Here is a 20,393-nt window from a genome sequence, read left to right as displayed (position 1 = left end):
TCATTTGTAGGGAGATGCAGATCCAGTTTGCTGTTTGCTGTCTAACACAATTTAGTGGGAACAGCACAGCCCTCCCCTTTTCTCCTGACAGCAATTCTCCCTCCAAAATGAGGTTCTGGCAGTCTGCTTTTGTACAAAGTAGACTCAAATGTAATTATGCTGCTATGACAACTTAGTCTTAAAGCAACTCACAGTCCTTTTTCTTCTCATCTTTGTAGTGCTGCTACGAGAAGAGAGTGATTCTGTTTTTTCTTCTTCCAGTATAAATAGAGATACACATCAGTAAAGTCCAAGTTGTACCTGGTGTAAGGTCAGGGTCAGTCCCAGTACATTAAACACTTGTCTATTAAAAATAATGTAATGAAAAGAGGGAGAAAATGTAAACTTTTCAGTCCTCCAGCCCTGTCTAAATGAAAGCCGTGTTAACCACCCTGTCTGCACATCTGCATAGGGAAGGAAACTTTCTCTATTTGAATATCCACATGGAAAGAGAGCAGCCATGGCCACATCTCTCCCTGCCTCACCTTTCCTCAGGAATAAGCCACATGAATTCTTCAGAGCCCTTGGCTGCAGCGTTTAGTCTTGGCTGTGCTTCCATGTGGGCGCTGGGATGGCTTTCACCCTGAGTCACTGCCAGTGGGGGTGCCAGCAAGGGAAGAAAACTTCCCAAAGAACTTCTCTGAAGGAAGGCAGATGAAGGAGCTGGGCTCTTCATGGGAAGAGCCAATGAGGAGAAACTGGCTGGAAGGACCACACTGGTCACCCAGCTTACTGGAGGGATTGGCTGTTGTGGTGGGAGGACATCAAGGGAAGTGTTAGATAGCTGAGGAGTGTTTTATAGAGAGCGGGCACACACTTTCTGTTCCCTCCTGCCTGTGTCCTTGTAGGGCTCTGGACCTGACATCTGCTCTGAAAGCAGAATCTCAGCTGTAACAGGTTTCAGCCTCCCCTTAGACCTTCTCATCCAGCCTTTGAGGCAGGCAGTAGAAGACGTCTTTCAAGGGTCACCTCAAAATTTGGAGCAAGGTGCAGGCACACTAAGGCAGAATGCCTCAGGCCAGGCCTGAGGGAAGAACATGTGGTTTTGCCATCAAGATGTCTCCATTAATTACTACCAAAGTCAGAGGTTTTTTCCATGTGTTTACCTTTGATGAGTTATGTCCTGCAAAAAATTGTAGGTGTAGCCAACATAACTTAATTCACAGTGACACCCAGGGAGCTGTGGAGAGGTGCCAGAGGTGTGATGGAGAGCATTTTAGTTTCATGTGGCTTCCTGAAGCTCCCTAGAGCACTCTGAAAACAGTCCAGCCATTTTTTTCTTTTTATTTAAGGTAAAAAAATATTCCCTTTCCAGCTGTGAAAGCAACTGCAAAGGCCAGAACAGAAGGTGTTTGCGGTAAAAAGACACACAGGCTTAGCCAGACTATTTTGATCTTTTTTTCTCTCCCTGAATTCTCCAGGGAGGAGAGGTGCCAGCATCAGAGGACAGAAGAGACACCCAGGGATTCTAATTTCTTTTTTCTTTCTGAGCCAAACTCTGGAAGAAATAGAAACTTCTATCACTTGTTCTCTCTGTCACACAGGCTGAGACCTGTGGTCAGAAAAAGAGAGTTCCCAGCAGGTGTGGCTGAGAGAGTGCCCAGAGCCAGTGAAGGGCAGGAGGGAGGTCATGTCACTGCTTCTGAAACAGGCTCTTCTCTAGAAGCAGTGACCCAAACCATACAAGCTTCAGAGTCCCTGAAGTCCCATGACTCTCACCCCCATGTGCTTCTTCCTCTCCACCATGCAGTCACCTTGCAGTGGAGATGGAATTCCCCAGCCTCTCCCTCCCCAAAGCTCCCACCCAGAAGCTGCCATGTCAGAACTGGGGTTAGACAGGGTGAGCACCAGGGCCTTAGAGGAAGTCACCCCTCCAGCCACTTAGGGTGCCGCAATACAGCCTCATTACAGGCTAAGGAATAGCAAGTGTTAATTTTTAGCCCTATATAAACTGTGGCTTGTCCCCCTGCCTGTGCAGGACTGCGACCCTCCATAGCCCTGGAGCACAGGTGGGACCCAATTCCCTAGACAAGGGATCTCTGACAGTCACAGTGGGTCTGGACTTCTGTCATGCTCACCCACCCTGAGCGATTCATTCTGGGTGATTCTGGGTGCTGCAGAGCCTGTGCCTCCATCCCTGGCTTCACCCTTGGGCAATGTCTGTCAGCATCACCTACACCCATGGGTGGCCTGGTAACTCAGACACAGAAAAGCTGCTTTCAAAATGGCATCATCTGTCAGCCCTCTCTCCTCTCTCTCCTGCCTCAGAAACAGAGAACAGACACCACTGCAGGTGTTTTCCCTGTCTCATTCTGACATCTTTGTGAAGTGACACTGTCAGAGTGATATCTTTCCTATGAAGGAACTTCATCTTTTCCACTTGCTCCTTGACATTTCAGTGGGTGAACTAAGAAGATTCTGGCCTGTATTTTAATCAAGTAAGACAGATTTCATGTATAGGCTGGTCGCCCTAGAGCTAGCTACAGCATATGAGAGGTGTCTTGTCTGAAACACAGACCTAAATCCAGCACTCACAGTACAAACACTGTTTCTGTCTCAAGCCCCATGTTTGCTTCTGCAGGTTTTCTGACCTGTCATGAAGTTCCCTGCTAAGCACCTCCTGTGAAGCCCAGACCTCACACTTGCTCTGGTGGGTGGCTCTTTCTCTGTCTTGCTGCCTAGACTTCCTGTGTTTTGCAGAGTAAGAATTTGTCTGAGACACTCATGAAAGCCAAGACTGATCCTTGACAAAGTCATGCTGATCATGGCTGAGTGAGGTGAATCTGGGAGGAGAACTTCTGTGATTCCATTGACCTGCTGGTCAGATGGTTGACTGCTGCAGCCTGTCTGTTGCTGGGATTCCTGGAGAATCTTTCCTAGGGGAAATCTTAATGCATCTCCATATGCATGGCAGCTGTTCTTCTCTAGGCAATCAGTGTTCCCAGGCTGAATTTACATGTCCATTTTACTCCCAACCTCCCTTTCCTCTGGCACATACTGCTCCCTACATCTTGCTGTTGCCAAAGGGACACCACCACCCCACGTCACCTCTCATCCACTTTGTTCTCAGCTCTGAGGGTACTTTCCACACAATCCCTGTGTAGTTCCACTCTCTGCAGCAGTTCTGCTGTGCTGCAGGTGCAGAGCTGCACCTCAGCCCCACACATTGGCTGCTTCATCCTGTTCGCATGAATGATTCCTCAGAAGTAAAACTCCTGGTTTTGTCTGAGATTAGAAAACCCGAGCATGTTCATTACTAAAGTGCACCACATTCACAAGAGAAAGGGGCATATGAAAGCTTTATCTGCTCACAGTCTTGATTCTTCCACAGTCTTGTACCATCAATCATATCCCTGCAGAGTACAAAACAATGCCCAATGCTGTCTCGTGTATTTACTTTCTGAAGATGTTAATGACTGTGGGAGCAAAATGAAGTGGTCCTTCCCTGAGGAGATAATACCATTTTGTTCTGAGAGGCAGGTCATAACAGATGGGATGTACGTGCACTTACTTTCTTGTGTGCACTTCTCATTTCTCCTTCCCTGTGTTTTTTCAGAAGAAAAGTTAGGAGTGACTCATAACAATTGATGGTCGACAGCAAGACAAATATTCTCTGTTTTGAGGGGTTTTTAAGAGAAGAAATGGGAATCACACTCTTCCCTCCTTCTCTGTAAAATGAGGTCTCACTAAATGGTGACTTTCTTCCAGATGATTCTTATACCTAATCTTAACAATAGCAATTTGTGATCAATGAAGTAAAAGTCAACTGATCCAGCATCATAAAAAGAGCTCAGAGCTCATTGGAATTCTAGTTGAGTTTCCTTTGTTGACTTATATAGTAGTTGGACAAACAATGTTTCCTGGTTCTGATTCCATAATAGATTCTATGGCTCTGTATTTCACAGCTAACATAAAAGCAGGTGCTGCAGTGATGGGAGCCATATAAGAACCTGGATAGATGATAAAAATATTGTTGCTGAGCACTTCAGGGTGTCCTTTGTGTGAGGAGACACTTAATCTAAAGAATAAGGGATTGTTAAATTTTACTATATAGCACATGCAATACTAGAATTTATTAGTCTATTGTTCAATACAGGAACTGATGTGCTGTTTCAAGTATTTTTTTAATCTGTGACACAAAAGAAGTTCCCAAACTTCCTGACTCAATTTTCCTGTTTGCAATAAGTGAACAGTGTTGATACTAAGTGAAAGTGCAGTAAATTAAACAGTAGGACAGGTATACGGCCCACAGGTGGAACATGATTCATGTGTGTCCATGAAAAGATTTGGGCTTTCCCCAGACTAATAAAGGACTGATTTCTAGTAAGGCACTGCTTACTCCCCACATGTTTGAGAGTGTGCAGGAAAGCTGGCCAGGGTTATCTGTACTGTGGCACTCTTCCAGCTGCCTGTAACCAATGGTGAATAACACACTGTTGTGTGGATGTCCAAAGTTGAGACAATTCAGTAACTCAGTCTCAGAGGGCTGAGCACTCATTACCTTCCATGTACAATAATAATTAGTAGAAATTATTGACAACATTTTTTAATATATGCATGCCATCCAACAAATTTTTGGATTCTTGCATTTACATTCAGTTTCTGTTTTAAATTGACAGGTTTAGCCCATAGCTGCTTTCAGCACACTAGGAGAGGAGAGTGCCATTTCTTTACCTCCCTGCTGTTTGAGGGAAAAGCAGTTGTTCTTTACACAAAATCTCTATCAGTGGCAGCTTTTAAAGACTTCCTTGTGTGATGTCTGAATTTTTAAAATTTAAAAGTGCCAGGTTTTTCTGCATAAAAGCTGCTTATCCCTCAATAGCAAGAACTTCAAACAGTTTGCTGACAGCACGTAGACAGCCCCTACTTAAATAACTTGAGTTGGTTGTAGCTTCTCTTGGCAAGGGGGGGAGATTAAGGGCAAAATCCTACAATGAGGAAGATCATTATGCAGAAGTCCCTCTCTGCTCTTGATCTCGCCTCATCTCCAGGTCTGATCAGCATTTCCCTGCCTTGCAATGAGTGTGCACCTCCATTGTGCAGATCCATCTGCAGCAGCAGCCTGTCCCTCTGTGCTCTCTGCATGCTGGAATTTGACTCAGGCAGGAGCCAGTGATGGGTGCTTACACATGGCTGGTGGTTGTCTCACACTGCTTTGTGCTGCAGAGCTGAAGTGGCTACTTCACCCATTTTGGTGTCTGGCACTACTTCATCCCTCCTCCATGGCCTCAGAGTAGTAGAAGAGCACAGTCCATTTATGCTTTGTTAAATTTGCACAGGAGGCAGAGACATGCATTTTAAATATTTTCATCTGGGTATGTGCAGCACAGAGGGAAAGTGTATTGATCTTTCTGTTTATTTTTTCTATCTCAAAATGAATAAAGCTTTTTTTTCCCAGCAGCTGTATGCTTATAATCTCAGGGTCACAATTATTTGTAATTTCAATTGACTCTTCCCTCCAATTTTCACCACCCTGTTCATACCTTGAGAACCTACCTTTACTGTAAATGATACTCAGGGTAAGATACACATTGATATCCACTCCCTGAGTTTTGGGATCTGAAAGGACAAAGCCCCTATGGGAATAGGGACATGTAGCAGATGGGAAGCTGACCCCAGTGGCTGTGGTGTGTACAAGATGCCTGAGTACCTTAGGGAATACAGACCCTGATGTCTGTGTTTATAGTCTGCTGTAAAACCAGCACCAAGGTCTGTGGCATCTCTGTCTGTCTATCCACACCCAGTTTGTACCAGAATAAGCAGAGACAACACAGGTCAGTAGTTATGGGAGAGGAATTTCTTACTGAGAGCTTTTTGGATGCTGTTCTAACACAATTCCCAGCAGCAGGTGCTGGTAAGACACAAGTGATCCTCCTGTGTCTTACCATTCTGCCAGCATCAAGTCTGGATGCACACCCAGCCAGTGGGTGTCAAGCAAGCACTGTGGCCTCACAGCAAGCTGTTTGTATCTTGTTTTAGCTAGTGCAAACTCTGGATGTCCAAGGAAATGGAAAATCCTCTCAACAACAGGCTTAGTCTCAAAATGCTCTTCGTATGGATCCGCATTTTAGAAACCATATTTTCACCTGACTCACAGGGAAGTCTGCTGCATTTTTTTTACTGTAGATGGAATCAAGATAGGCAGCTTCACAAACCTCATGGAAGTTTTACTTAGCAGGCAGACCAAGGCTATCACTGAACACAGAAAGCACTTTTGGAAAGGAGTAAAAACCCTGTGAGGCACAGCACTAGAACAGGTTGCCCAGAGGAGCTGTAGATGTCCCGTCTTTGGAAGTGTTCAAGGCCAGGCTGATGAAGCCCTGAACAACCTGATCTAATGGAAGGTGTTTCTGCCTGGGGTTAGGGAGTTGGAACTAGATGATGTTTAAGGTCCTTTCTGACCCAAACCGTTCTATATCTTCTGGCTTTTTTGCTTGTGCTGATATTTCACACTGAAAATAGCTGATGATCCCTGCCTGGCTCTTTGGCCCCCTGCAAAGCTCCAGCAGCCTTCCTGCAAGCTGTTGCTTTAAACCTAGAGAAAAATGAGCAGCTGCAGCCTTTTGGGCTTATTTGGTAACAGCTGTTGCTTGCCAGTGTGCTCTCTCTCTCATCTTGCAAGTATTCCTGTCCTTTTTTTACCTTTGAGCTCCTTTCTTCTTTCCTTTTAATGCCCTCTGTGATTTAAGATAATTGGTCACGAGAAAAATTTGGTAGAGGACACAGAAACTTTCTTTCTGGTACCCATATGTGGCAGTATGCTGGGAAACCTTCATGAAGCCCTTCAGCCCTGTGGAAATTTGTAAAGAACCAAGTTCCACAGTGCTTCTCTGCTTTATCTTTCTCCACCCTGTGCGTGCATGGAATCACTGGTATGAAGGTGATGAGCAAAACCTTCCTCCCTCTGAACAGCCTGGTCCAGTGGAAGGCGTCTCTGTCCATGGCAAGGGAATGGAACTAGATAATCCTTAAGGTCCTTTCCTTCTATGATTTCTCCCCTCTTTCCTGGCAGCCCCATGTGTAGACAACCCCCAGCACAGTCATGCCAGTGCCAGCTCAGGGGAAATCTCTGCACTGGCAGAAGGTTGTTCAATAGTTCCTTTCTTTGCCAAGCCCCTAAGTGTGCCAGTCACTGGTGGAAGCTAAGATTTGAAATGCTTTTCCTCTCTTTCTGCCAACACAACATATGAGATGGTTGTACTCTTTGTGATATTTTAGTAGTTAACAAACATGTGCATGCTGTAAGAAAAATCCTGCATGGAAATGAGATGGTGTGCCTCCCTTTACAACAACTTTTAAATTATTTTTCTTTTCTTTATTATTTTTAAGAAGTCTGTAGAACTGGAGCATAACAGAGAAAGACAGGACAAGCTGAGAAGAACCAACTGAAAGGAAAATCTTCAAGTTTGTGGCTATCAGAGCAAAAGGCAAAAAGGTAGGATTGCATCCATGTGGTTGTTTGTCTTTCACCCACTCCCATTGACTGTAATGGGATTGCTGGCTCTGTACCCCTGCCTGTGGGACCCTCACTTTATAAAGGAGGAAGGGGACATTAAAACTCCAGAAGTTCAGGGAGATGGAAGCCAGACCAAGGCAGACTTTAGCAGGCTTGTGCTCCAGATGGTTTGGCTCCAGGAAAGCAAGGGAGGGATTGTAGGCTCTGCATACGAGTTGGCCCTCTCCCACCCTGTGTCACTGTCTCTTTAAAAGCAGCCCAACCTCACCACCACCTCACACACAAATACATGGAAAAGAGCAAACCCTGCATTTTTTTGCTGAAGCAGCTACCTGCTTAGTGTTCAAAAGAGTGGCTTTATTTCCATGGTGTTAGATGGCAGCATCATAACCTCTAACAGCACATGAATCAAAAGTTGTCAGCTTTTCCTCTTCTGCCTGAGCCTTGTGATTCTTGCCATGTACTTTATTTTCTTGTGGTTAGTCCAAGCCTGCATGCAAATTTTTCCGGTTTAGAAATGTCCATCATTTCCTGTGGTCTTTAACAAGGCAGGAATGGCAGCCAAGGCAGGCAGCCTCTCCACACAGCTCAGTTGCTCATACGCACTGAGGTTGCTCTCGGTAAACAAGGTCACTGCCTCTCCCTCTCTAGAAGCAAATTGCAACAAGACTCTGCTTTGTGCCCTTGTCCTGGCAGGAGCGGGGAACTGGGAGGCTGGAGGGAAAAACCTGCTTGAAAACGTCAAAAAACAAACCAACCCCAATCCCCAAACAACCAAAAAGAATCCACAACCTTTTTCACCAGTCATTGAAAAAAAAGTCTTGTATACTTATGTGGAAATTTTCCTATTACTGTTATTATTTCAGCTTGTAGCTGGCCATGGGAACATTTCCAAAGAAACCAGTACTCTGGGAAACCTTTTGTTATCCAGAAAGGCTGTTATTCAAAAGCAATTAACAAAAAACATTAAAATTGTCTAACTTCAGAGAGAGAAAAATGGAGGAAGGAAATGTGAGAGTGTGTGTGTGCATGCAGGAGGGGATACCGCAGTCTGGGGTAATGTAAGAGGCAGAAGGAGGAGACAAGAGCACTTGGGCCAGCATGGGATCAGTGCAATTGCCAAGGAGGCTTGGGATGGTGAGACCCCACACATATGGGGTGATGCAGGAGCTGTGAGGTCAGCTGGGGGCTGCTGTGGCCTTGGAGGGCAGCACAAGGCAAGGAGAGATGTGGGGCCTGGGCCAGCAGAGGTACCAGGAGTGACAGTAGAGATGCTCAAATGTCTCTCCATTCTTCAGGCCTGGTATGAAATGCGTATTGTGTGTTTTGGCAGCTCTGAGTGCCTGCTGTCATGAGGTGCGAGCTGTGGCTTTGATACCAGGCTTGTGCTCAGCAGCTCAGGACAGTGCTCCCAAATCCCCTCGCTCCCCACTGCCAATGCTTGGTGAAGGCACTGACAGCAGCAGTGTTGAGGGTTTTATTTTACATTTGTACTGTGCAAGTTTTCTCCACCATTTCTCCAGCAGGTTTTGAACCAGCTGGCTGATTTCAGCCTCACTTGAGAGGGCAGAGGGTCACCAGATATTAAAGTACTGTCTGCTTGTGTGGAAATGGAGTTCGATCAGAGGGAGGTTCCAGATGCCCCAAGGCAGATCTCCCTGCCTTTTTCAAAAGAGCACAACTATTTTAAAGTGTGAACTGTGCCATATGCAACCTGAAGGTGTTTTCTCTTACAAGGGGGTGCCATAGCTGTAAATGTATAGGTCATCTTTTTAGGCCTTTTGATGTTTCTATCAATTTTCCTCCTCCTGTGTTATCTCATCCCTGACCCTGCTCATGTCCACATGTGTTGGTCTCAGCCAGACTGAAATGTGAGATCTCAGTCCTCCTCAAGGGGGACCCAGGGGACTTGGGAGACAGCCAGAGGTAACAGATCAGGGAGGAGACCCATGGAAAGGAGAAGTGGCAGTATTGTTGGGAAGGTTGAGTTCACCGTGACTGGGAAACATGAACTGGAGTTGCAGGAGTAGATGAAATATCCCAGACTAGCGAGGATTCCCGAGATCAGTGACGCTCAGAGGAGCCTACCTGCATCCCAGAAGCACATTTGAAACAGAAATCTACAAAGACCTTTGATAAATAAAAGTCTGAAATGCAAAAGCTTGTTCTAAACTAGACAATGGTCTCACACTCTGAAAAACCCAGGGAAGTGGATAAAAAGGCAAAAAAAGGCAAAAGGCATGTGAACAACAGGGCCTGCAGAGCAAAAGCTTGTTTCAAAAAAGGCTCAGGGTAGCATGTAGTGCCAGTGGAAATGGTCGATGCAACTGGGACTGTCCTTCTGTCACAGAGGGAGGTTTTGCAGGTTTTCAGGGCAGTGTTTTAGTGCTGGTGTGTTCCTGTAAGCCTTCCATTCAAATGGCAGAAAAAACTTTTAATAGATCATCAGTAGCTGCTACAACAGTGTCCCCCTACTTCCATCCTTCTGTCTGTTTCAAGATCAAATTTTAATTGAAACAAGATGTTGTAGACAGGATGAGTGTCTATAAACAGGCTCTAAACTGTCACCTTAAGAGGAATGTATGTGACCCAGTTCAAACACCAATATGAAGAAAGAAAAATTGTTAAACACATAGTCCCATTAGACACAGGAAGGTCCTCTTGTAGATTGTTTTAATCTTTGGAAGATATTTATTTACACTGCTTCCAGCAAATGATAACACATTTTCTGCTTTGGTGCCCAGGAAATGCATTTTGATAATAGATTCCATTCATACCACATGTTGTATTGTCACTGAATTTATGGCACAGATAATATGCATGCTTCCTAGTTTCTCCTTCTTTCATGATTTTCAAAGAGTTTAATTTATGTGCTCTGTTATCTGATATACAGAAGAGATTTTGTTTGGGTTTTTAACCAAATCTTTGTTTGGAATATGTAATTTTTGATGATATAATATTCTAGCTTGACCAAATGATTTATCTGAGAAAGCATTAAAAATATTGTAGAGGTTGTGAAAGTCATGTAGGGCGTTTAAACTTCCAGTTTCATTTATATAACACAGTATTTAAGTAGACTGAGCTCCCCAGAAGATTACCTGTATAAGTAGCAAAGGCAGACAGGATTCAGGTTTTGTTATTCAATCTCTTTTCAACATATGATATGCTTTCCCAACAGCTGGTTATGTAAAGCAAGGTTTATTGAGGTTATTTTTCAGTACTTGACTCTCAGCACTGCATATTTCTCATTTGTTATTTGCTTCACTTTTTGAGGGCTTGTATGTATAATCCTTACAGCTGATGTTCTGCAGCAGCCTGTGTATCTTGAGGAAAATATTTATTTGAAGCCTAAATATGCTTCAAGATAAAAAATACAAAGCTAGGGATGGCTTATATTTTAAGTATGCTTATGCAAGTTTAAATAAATGAAACATGGACTTTTAAACTTTATCCATATTCACTGAGCTTGATGCAGTGTTGCTATAGATAGTCAGCACTCAGAGCCAGCTACCATTTAAAGACCAGTAACGACAATACCATGTTTCTAGAGGCTTTATCAAAATGAACTGCTCCTTATCTGTTCTGTGAAGCTACAGAAAACTATCCAATACAGCAATGCTGGCTGCTGCACACACACTGCAGAAATTTGCAAATCTTTTTATACCACACAATGGTCTGGTTGGAGAAAATTTCCTCACTGAAAGAGTGGCTAAGTATTGGAACAGGCTCCCCAGGGAAATGGTGGAGTCCCTGGAGGTATTCAGGAAACAAGGAGATGTGGCACTTTGTGATATAGTTTATGTGGTGCTCAGTCAAAGGTTGGACTTTATCATCTTGGAGATCTTTTCCAGCCTTAATGATTTTATGAAATTGCTTGAAAGCAAAGTAGTTACTGCTTTGAGCTTAATAAACAACATATTCACCAGTCATAGATCCAGACTACAGGCTTTAACAATCAAAATATAGGTGTATTTTTGTTTTCCTTTGGATTTATTTGTTTTTTCATTTGTTTTTTGGGATTGTTTTTTGTTTTGTTTTGCCTTTGTTAATTGACTGGTAGATTTAGAAATAACACCCGACTGGAAGCGGGGAGTTATCCAGGCAGTCTCTAGAAGAAGTCACAGAGCTTGCATTACAAGATTAAATATAAAGTTGCCTCCAGCCACAGACAGCAAACAGTTTGTTTTGATAAGGTTTTTGGGACAGGCTGACAGCTTAGTTCATTGACTTTGCTACTGCTTGAATTTGGGTGTTAATCTTGTTATCTAATGGATACATCTTAGGATGTGTTTTAAAACTTGTTAGCCTGAGTATCAGGGTGCACAAAAGCAGGATAAAGAGATGGGTGATAGAGGAGAAAGAGAGGTTCTCTGCCTACAAGCTTTAAACACACATTCTTTGGCAGAAAAACACAGAAGACAGAAACCTCTGACAGGACACAACAGTCTGCCCCTGTTTGACTTTTTTCACCAGTTTGGAGACTTCTGTCTGGACACCACATCAAAGGGGCTCAGTTGCTTCCATCTCATCGTTGTTCTTTGTGGTAGCAAAAAGTCAAGGAGAGAACTTTGAGCTAGGTGAGGTCTGAAGTTCCCAGCAACCAAGAAGGCTCCTGGACCCTCTTGTGCCCCTTACACACCTGAAATGCTGTACTTAGCCAGCCACACCATGATATAAAGCAGACAACCCCATTCAGAGAACCAGTAAATGTGTAAAGCAGTTTGAAGTATGTGCCATATGAAAGTAAGCATCTCTGTGAACCTTCAAGTTGGCATTTATATCTCAAAGCAGTAAATTCACCTGTTTGCACATTTTGCAATAAAAAATTCAAGGTATACATGTACAAGGAAGGACTTGGAGTAGATGTCTTTAATAAAACATCATCTTGGAAGGTGTATCTGCAAGCACAGGAAGAAGGTGGGTATTTTCAAGTCTGAACTGCACATGTCCAGGTTTATATGAGGCACTTTTTTTTGCAAGAGGAGGGAAGCGTGCTGAATTTTCTAAAGTTTACTCTCTCCCTCCTTTCAGAGGCTTTTAATATTTTCCAGATAGTCCTGGCCTCTGTAAGAATCTGGGTAGGGAATAGAAACCATATTGTTTAACAGCAGCGACCAGTCACACAGCATTTTTGAATCCTGAACAAAAACTCTTGGAGATGTTGGTACCATTCAGCAAGCCGTAGGCAAAAAAATTATTTTATTGAACCTCTTCACCACATGGTCATCAGAAAAGACTGTAAGAAATGTTATCCATTTGTGGTCAGAAGTATCAAGCACAACAAATTACCCGTACTGAAGACTTCAGTTACTGTACTTGGCAGTGGATTTGCTTTAACTCCAGGAGGGCATTACAAATGAAATATTTAGAAAATATGTGAACCAATTGTGCAATACTGGATTTTTTGTTCCTCAGGCCATAATCCTCTCCCAGTCTCAGATTCACTGTGCCTATCAAGAGATGTATTCCACTAAGAAAACAGAAAATGAGAGCAGTTCCTAGCTACAGAAGGTAGCATAGCAGCTAAGATACTTGGGATGAAACCACCATGAGACAACTGCAGTTCCAGCAGGATTTGGCTCAAGGATCATGTGGGAAGCCTTTCCCCTGCCAGACCAGTGATGAAAAAGAGGCAGGGGGTGAGGGGACACAAGCTCCAAGTTGTGAATCACCCTCGTGTTGGCCAAAGAGCCTGCAGATGGAAACAGGAGGGAAACGACCACTGAGGCTGAGCTCTGCAGCCTTGCTTCACTTGGTCCCCACTTGGAAGAACTGTGCTTTATTTCCCTGTCTGAAATTTGCCTTTTCATACAGCATTTGCCACCATTAATTGGAGCACCTCCTTCCTGCATCTTAACCAAAAAGTGCTGGCAAAGAAGAATCATTATTACGAGCGGTGTCAGACATGTGGTGGCCAATTCAAGCCATGAATTGCTTGCCTCAGGCCTGGCAGGTAGGGGTCTCCATTTAATTTTATTCAGAATAAAATTACTAAAAGCAATGAAGCATGTGTAGACCATCCAGAAAAGGAAAGAGCCCCTGTTACTGAGAGAGCTCAGTTTCTGTTTTCCCTCAAGTATTTTTAAAACATTGATACTTTCTCCCACAGGTGGAAAATACCAGCAAGTAAAAGATGGCAGCAAACACGTTAAAAATGGTGCCACACCAAAAATCAAGACATAAAAACAGCTGGGAAACAGTTCACAGTCAAAACTGCACACATCCAGAGGTGCCCTACATCTTGGCAAGCATATCTTTCAGTCAGGGAGCTCCTACTTCAGGGCACAGGTACTCTGTTAGCCACAAAGTGACTTCCAAGTCTGGGCTGTAATGTACCCCAAATGTAGTACAGAAATGGAATTTTGCTACCAGAAAATGTTTAGGGGGGCCTGGGGTGGTTTATCAAGAAACACCAGGGAGCTGCACCCACAGAGTGAACTTCACGAGAATGCAATTCCAACAAGGAGTGTGCTTTTCACCCCGTTTCCTGATCCCTAGAGGAACAACTGCGGAAAGCAGGAGCCTTTGCAGCAAGCCTGACCCTGTGTCGCAAGAGATGGAGCCACCTGCGTGTATGTGTGTGCGTGTGTGTGTGTCACTGTGCCCGTGTCCAAAACAGCTCGCTTCCTGGAGTGCCCTGCCGGCGGGGAATGTCGCGGTGTGTCAGTGCCTGGAGCGGGAAGCGGGGCGCTCGCTGTGCCAGGCCGGGATGCGGGCAATGCCCGGGGGCTCGGTGCTGTGCGGACAATGCTGCTCCGGGGCTCGGGGCTGTGCGGGCAATGCCCTGGGGCTCGGCGCTGCCGAGGGCTCCGAACTGCGCTCCACGGCAGCCGGGAAGCACGGAAGCGGGGGGAAGGGACGGGTTTTCCCCGGAAACTTATCTGTGTGGCAGATAGCAAGCCCAGCATCCGTGTGTTCTGGGAGGTTCCGATAGACGCGTTGCAGCACTGAATCAGCCCCGCAGCCTCTTGGCTCGGGGTGGGTTTGGCGGGCAGTCCTGCGTGAGCCTGCTGGAAAAGTTCAAAGGGTATTTTCTCGGTTCTTCCCCCTTCCACTGCCCCTGCCAAGGCAGCAAACCTCTGCTTCCTTTCTCAGAAACGAACTAAAGCTTTGCTCCACTAAACTTAGCCACCATGAAGAAAATAAAGAAGGAAAGAAGGAAATCAAATATAATGGTTAATATATTTTAAAAATGGCTTTTCTCTAGAGAAATATGTTGCAGATTGGATGACAGTCATGTTTCTTTCCTTTTTCTGCTTCTCTCCCTCTTAGCCATGCACATACATTTTTTCTGTGGTAGGGTTCCTGTCACTGAAGTTTTGGGCAACTTCCATCACACATTGCTGTAGTGGGACTGGGCTAGGACAGCAGGCATCAGGCCAGCTTTCTGCAATAGAAGCATTCCCCCTGTATGGAGAAGGAGGAGAGGGGGACAACATGCCTCTCTACTTTTCTTGTCAGCATATGGTGGTTTAGATAATGATAAGGCACGCTGAAGAGGAGTGTATGGCTTTTAATCTAAGCTCATCAGTATGGTGTGTGTGAAACACTGGCTTCAGTGAGCTGCTGTGCTGGCTCTGGATGGAGGGGAGAAGATTTTGCAGCGCTTCTGTCTAGCCTCAGTTCACCCAGCCTGGCTCCCTGCAGGAAAACTTATTTTAAGGTGGATTTATGAACCAAGATGCCACCCCCTTCTTGCAAAGCTCGGTGGCTGCTTGATTGCTTTTTAGCGTGAGAGTTCAGAAAAACATTCTTAAACTATGATGTCTCCAGAGGTTTGTGGTAAGAAAACAATGTTAATTTGCCCAGTCTAGAAGCAGAAAGATTAAAAAAGAGTAAAGTACACTGTGTTCTTTGTTCCAATTACCTGAAATTAGTGTCTTTGTTGGAGATAAGTGCCATAAATGGCTTTAACATTTCCAGGTTTTTCTCTCATTTTGGAGCAGTGTTGTATTGCTGCCACAGCACTGCTGCACCCCACAGCACAATCCACCTATTTGCACTTTTTAATGAGCAGTGACTCTACTGTAGCTATTGCATTAGTTGTGCATCCATGATTTGATTTCCAAAGGAGAGTGTGTTGTAATAAGCTTCTAGAAAAGTTCAAGACAGCTGCCTGTGTCATGGAAAAAATAAGACTTGATTAACAGAGGATGTAGGAAGCCAAAGTAAATAGTAGAAATGTGTAAAGCAGTTATGGTGGTGTAGATTAGTACATATGAAGGGATGTGTAAATCTGAGTGCTTGACATGATTGATTCTTACGTCGAAAGGGAAGTCATTGTGTTATTATGTCTTTATTGGAAGTCCCTGCTGACAGCGTTGGAGCTGTTTCAATGTCCCACTCAATTAAAAATCTCAAATATTGTGAAGAGTTGGGCCTGCTTTCCCATTTTTCCTGAATTTCAAATGTAGAAGGACAAGTAACAAGAGAGGAAATGCTAAACTTTGAAGACTGTGCCCGACAGCAAAAACCATCAGGTACTGGTGTGTACATGCAGCACCTCTTTGTTGAACCACATAACTCGTGTTTAAAAAGTATCCCACCATGAGAGGTAGATGTGATGGTAGCTGGGTGACAGGAGCATCTAGAAGGCAGGAGGAGAGCTTTGTGAGCCCGTGAGTCTTGCAAAGCCTTTCAGATATTCTCCCCTCTCTCACACATTGCAGGCAAGTGGGCAGAAAGCTGAAAGTTACTTAAATCACTGTGACACATCCAGTTAGCTTGGTTATGAAGAGAGCATGAATTATGATATTCTGCTCTGTCATTTAAAGACAAATGTTTTACAGCACAAATCCCATTATTATGTGTACATTTTTAAAAGAAAAATTGTGTTTTGTTTTGGGTCTTTTAGTTTGCTTGGTTGGGGTTATTTGGTGGGATATTTTGTTGGTGGTGTTTTTTAATAGCAGTTTTAAGACTTCTAGTCTTGCTAAGAGGTAGGTCCAAGTTGTGGTTAAATCCTGCAGACGATAGTCTTGCTGATCTCAGGATTTTCCAAATATTAAAATACATGTCTGGATTTCTCAAAACCCCACAAAGCTTCAAGAACATTAGACCCGTTTCACCTTTCAGCAGATTAATGAGATGGCCATAAACTGCTTGAGTGTCCTGGTCCTAGCAACATTTCTTGTAATAGGCAGTCTCTTGAATAGCTCTTAGTGACTTATTAGCAACTTCAGGTATTATATTTTAGCAAACAAAATCAAAGTTTGTCCCCTAGCTTTTGCTTAACTACAATAAATTATTTATAAGGTGCAACCCTATGTCATGCAGATGCTTTTTCCAGTCGTGTTGTTTTATATGACACATACCATTAAAAATGTCATTTGGTGGAGGGGCGGGTTCTGTATGGAGATGTGAATGAAGTTGGAGCAAAGAAAAATTAATCTTCCAGTAAACCCTGTCACTCTTGTGACTATGATCACAGTGCCACCCCCAGAACTGCCTCCTACAGGAGCCTGAGGCCAAGGCTGGAGGTTGGTGCGTGCACGGCTCCGGATGTGGGCTGGTCTAGATGAGAAGTAGTTTTAGCAGATCAAATGGAAGTCCTTACGTAGAGATAAGCTGAAGTGCTCATGCACTATTAAGTTCCTGGCAAAGTCTTTACAATGTATGTATTTACACTCAAGATTTGTACATACATTTACACTCAGGCTTTGTAGATATAGTTACAGTGTGACAAATATCCCTATCTAGACAAGTTGGCAGGAAAATAATAGAATAAGTACAGGAACACTAAAAGAACAGAATAAGTGTCCATGTGCCTTCTTGAGTGAAGCCTGGAGGGTTTTAGTGAGCCTGGAGTGTGTGCATGTGTCTTTTTCTTCATTTACTTAAGAAGGTTTAAGTTTCTCAAGTGGTAACTGCAAGCCTTGGGCAGGAGAATTACACTTGCTGAAGTGTGCTTGTCCTGCATTAGGACAGCTGGCTGGCCCCATGGCAAACCACTTTTTATTTTCAGGTGGAGCTTCTGGCTTTGTCCCACCATTTTGTTTATCCTCTGTAGAAGTCTGTATTTTTTGGCAACATGGGCCATTAGCTTTCCCCTTGTGGTTTCAGCTTTTCTTCTTGCTTTTCACTTGGGAGTTTTCTTCTTCCAGTGGTTCTTTTCTCTTTTCAGCAAGCAGTTTCTGCAGATCTGCAGGTGAATTCAAGGCACTCTGTATAAACTCTTTCCTTTTTTGAAATCAGTAATGTATTTTTCAGTCCTCATTCTCAAGATGAACATCACAGAGTTGTGGTTTGTGAAGAGTTTTGGTTGATTGCTTATTGGGTTTGTTGGTGCAGGGAGGGGAAGTGAGATATAGAAGGAATCACATCTCCCAGGGAAGGTGCTGTTACTAATTATGCCTTGGAGATTATTACTTCATGGCCTCGGATATAATTAGTACTTGATCAAACTCCTATGTGCTATTTAGGACAAAAGAAAGCCTCTCTTTCTGTATGACCCAAAAAGCCAGCTGTTACTTCAAAAATTCATTTTTAGGGGTACAGGGAACTGCAATTCTGTAATTCTTATGAGTCCTAACAGCCCCTGAGCCCCTCCCAACATCTGCCATGCCTGCAGCCCTCCTCTTGCCAAAACTTTGCCACCTATAGTGGTACAGAGGTGCAGAGGAATTCTTTTAGGACACCTCTTACTGCTGGATTCTGGTTGTCTTTTGAGAACTCCTTAGAAATGTATGTTGTAGGACAGGATTTTTAAACTTGTCCATGTCTTATCTTGGCAAAGGCTGGAGGTAGAGGGTAGTGCAGCACAGATCATGAAGGTAATGGGGATGTGGCCTCAGAGGCAAAGAAGTTCTGGGAGAATGATAAGAGGACCCTTGTCTGACCTCATTTATTTTCTTGGTTTCTCTAATGCTCATGTTTCACCACTTCAGATTCAGTGCTGGGAGCAACACTATGTGCCTTCTGGTGACCAGAAGTGTGTGTTGTGTGAGCTGGTCAGATGATAAAGGTGTTGAGTCAAAATTCACTGACTTGGTAAGACTCATTCCCAAATCTTCAGAGAGCTGCAGATCCCAAAAAGAATCCGGGCTGGAGTTTATACAGCCTATGCCCAGATCTGCATTCCTCTATGCTCACAGCGCTGCTGACTGGATGAATTGGTGTTACCAGGCTAGCTGAAGCTCCTGCCTTTGAGCATGCCCAGAGGCATGTCAGCCTCAGCAGAACTGAGCAGCTCAGTGCCAGGTCTGTCCCACAGCAGCAGAGACAACTCTTCCAGACTGCATCTGCAAAAAAGGCTGTTGTAGGCTACTGCCTTTGTTAGAAGTACAGCAGGGATGCTGCTGCAGCTCCTGTTCTCCTTACCCCACCACCCAGGGTGAGGATGCTTCCCTGCACCCAGCCTGGTCCTCTCATCTTTCAGCTTCTTTCTTTCAGTTAACAGATTCAAAGAAGCTCTCCCATTCTCTGGGGCATGTCTGAACTTCCAGGGTTGTGTATAACTGTTTTGCAGTCAGTGCAATCCTGGTTTGTAGAGTTGGAAGGATTAATCAAGAATCTGTGAAGTGCAGGGAGCAAGGCATGTGTGTGAAAGGTGGAAGAGCAGGATTCCACTGCTTCTGCCAGAAATCATCCCTGTTGCTTATGCCTACTTTTCGTGAAGGATATAAACAGACCTTGGGGTGACAGTTACTGCCTAAAGGCTCTGGAGAAGTCTGTGTGTCCCAGTGGCATTGTATACAGGAAATGTACAGGAAGAATGGCATTTGCACTCCCTGTCCCAGTGTGATGCTTCAGAAGGACATTTCAAGGTCCACAGAGAATTTGGCTTCCAATTCATTATTAGGTAAATTACACCCATGTGCAGAAGGCTGTTTCTTTATTATCATTATTAGGTAAATTATACCCATGTGTTTCAGGGCTGTTTCACAGTGGGGGTTAATGTGCTATTTCCCAAGGGTTCAGGAGGCATGGGCCAAACCCATGGACACAGAACACCTTGTACCTCACGAAAATGGTGATGGTAATTCTCAGTTTGCATAGGTCATGGGAAGGGCTCACATAACATGGGAAAGGAGTTGCTGGTATTTATTTCTTAGCTTTCTGATTTTGTACAGCCTGGTAGAAGAGATGAAGCATAACAAATTAATTCTTGGTTGTTAGAGGCCAGAAATGTTTGGTTGATTGTGCTTTACCACCATTTCAGTAACACAAGCCACTTTATTTGGAGGAGAATAAGGTTTGTGCCTATTAGCTGCTGCCACTTGTGCACATGAGACTGATGTCAGCCATCGACTTCACATCACCAGCTATGACATATATAGACCTTCTTGAAAGGCACAGTTTGAAGTGGTCATTTAAGCTCTATTTATATTCTTTATTTCAAATATTAAGGCCACCATAATGCTGTATGTATTACTTCAGAGGATTACAGATCACACCACAGAGTGTTTTATAAATGATTTCTCTTCAACACAGCTTTATATTGTCAGGGCAATTGCTTCTACAGTCTTACTTCCAGTCCTTCCACCTTAGTCTATGTCCAAATCTTGCTGAAATTCCTGAGATTCTTCTTTATTAAGGTTATTATCAGATTCCACACTGCCTCTGCTGCAAGAACAAAATTTGGGCCCACAGACAATTTATTTAAAGATCCTTAATTCTGTCCCCTTTGCATTGTCTTTATCCATAAGTCATGGAACTAATGACCAGACATACAGTATGTAGGCAATGTATGTGTATTTATGGTGTCCTTTTAAAGGCATTTCTTCCTCCTGGGAGAAGAGAATTGAGAGAAGCTGCTGTTCCCCAGGATATAAGTGGGATTTCAGCAAAAGTTCAAAACCTCCCTATTACCCTTGCTTGCTCAGTGCCCAACTCACACCAGGCATCAGCCAAGCAGACCAGGCCTGCCTCTCTCAATAAACCCTCTCTCACAAGGGTT

The 20,393-nt window shown here is 44.0% G+C and overlaps 1 long non-coding RNA gene across 1 annotated transcript in view; it reads left to right on the top strand.

The window, feature by feature from the left end:
• LOC135444240 (uncharacterized) overlaps nucleotides 1-14,082 on the top strand; it is a 41,005-nt gene extending 26,923 nt beyond the window's left edge. The window contains exons 2-4 of the long non-coding RNA XR_010439186.1: nucleotides 7,369-7,474; nucleotides 13,310-13,448; nucleotides 13,605-14,082. This is a non-coding gene — a long non-coding RNA (uncharacterized LOC135444240). The remainder of the gene's footprint in view (nucleotides 1-7,368; nucleotides 7,475-13,309; nucleotides 13,449-13,604) is intronic.
• Nucleotides 14,083-20,393: the final 6,311 nt, after the last annotated feature.

The sequence above is a fragment of the Zonotrichia leucophrys genome, chromosome 2 (assembly GCF_028769735.1).
Source record: "Zonotrichia leucophrys gambelii isolate GWCS_2022_RI chromosome 2, RI_Zleu_2.0, whole genome shotgun sequence".
NCBI classification, from domain to species: Eukaryota; Metazoa; Chordata; class Aves; order Passeriformes; family Passerellidae; genus Zonotrichia; species Zonotrichia leucophrys.
The sequence above is the reverse complement of the archived record's forward strand: the minus strand, read 5'-3'. Positions and strand labels throughout refer to the sequence as shown.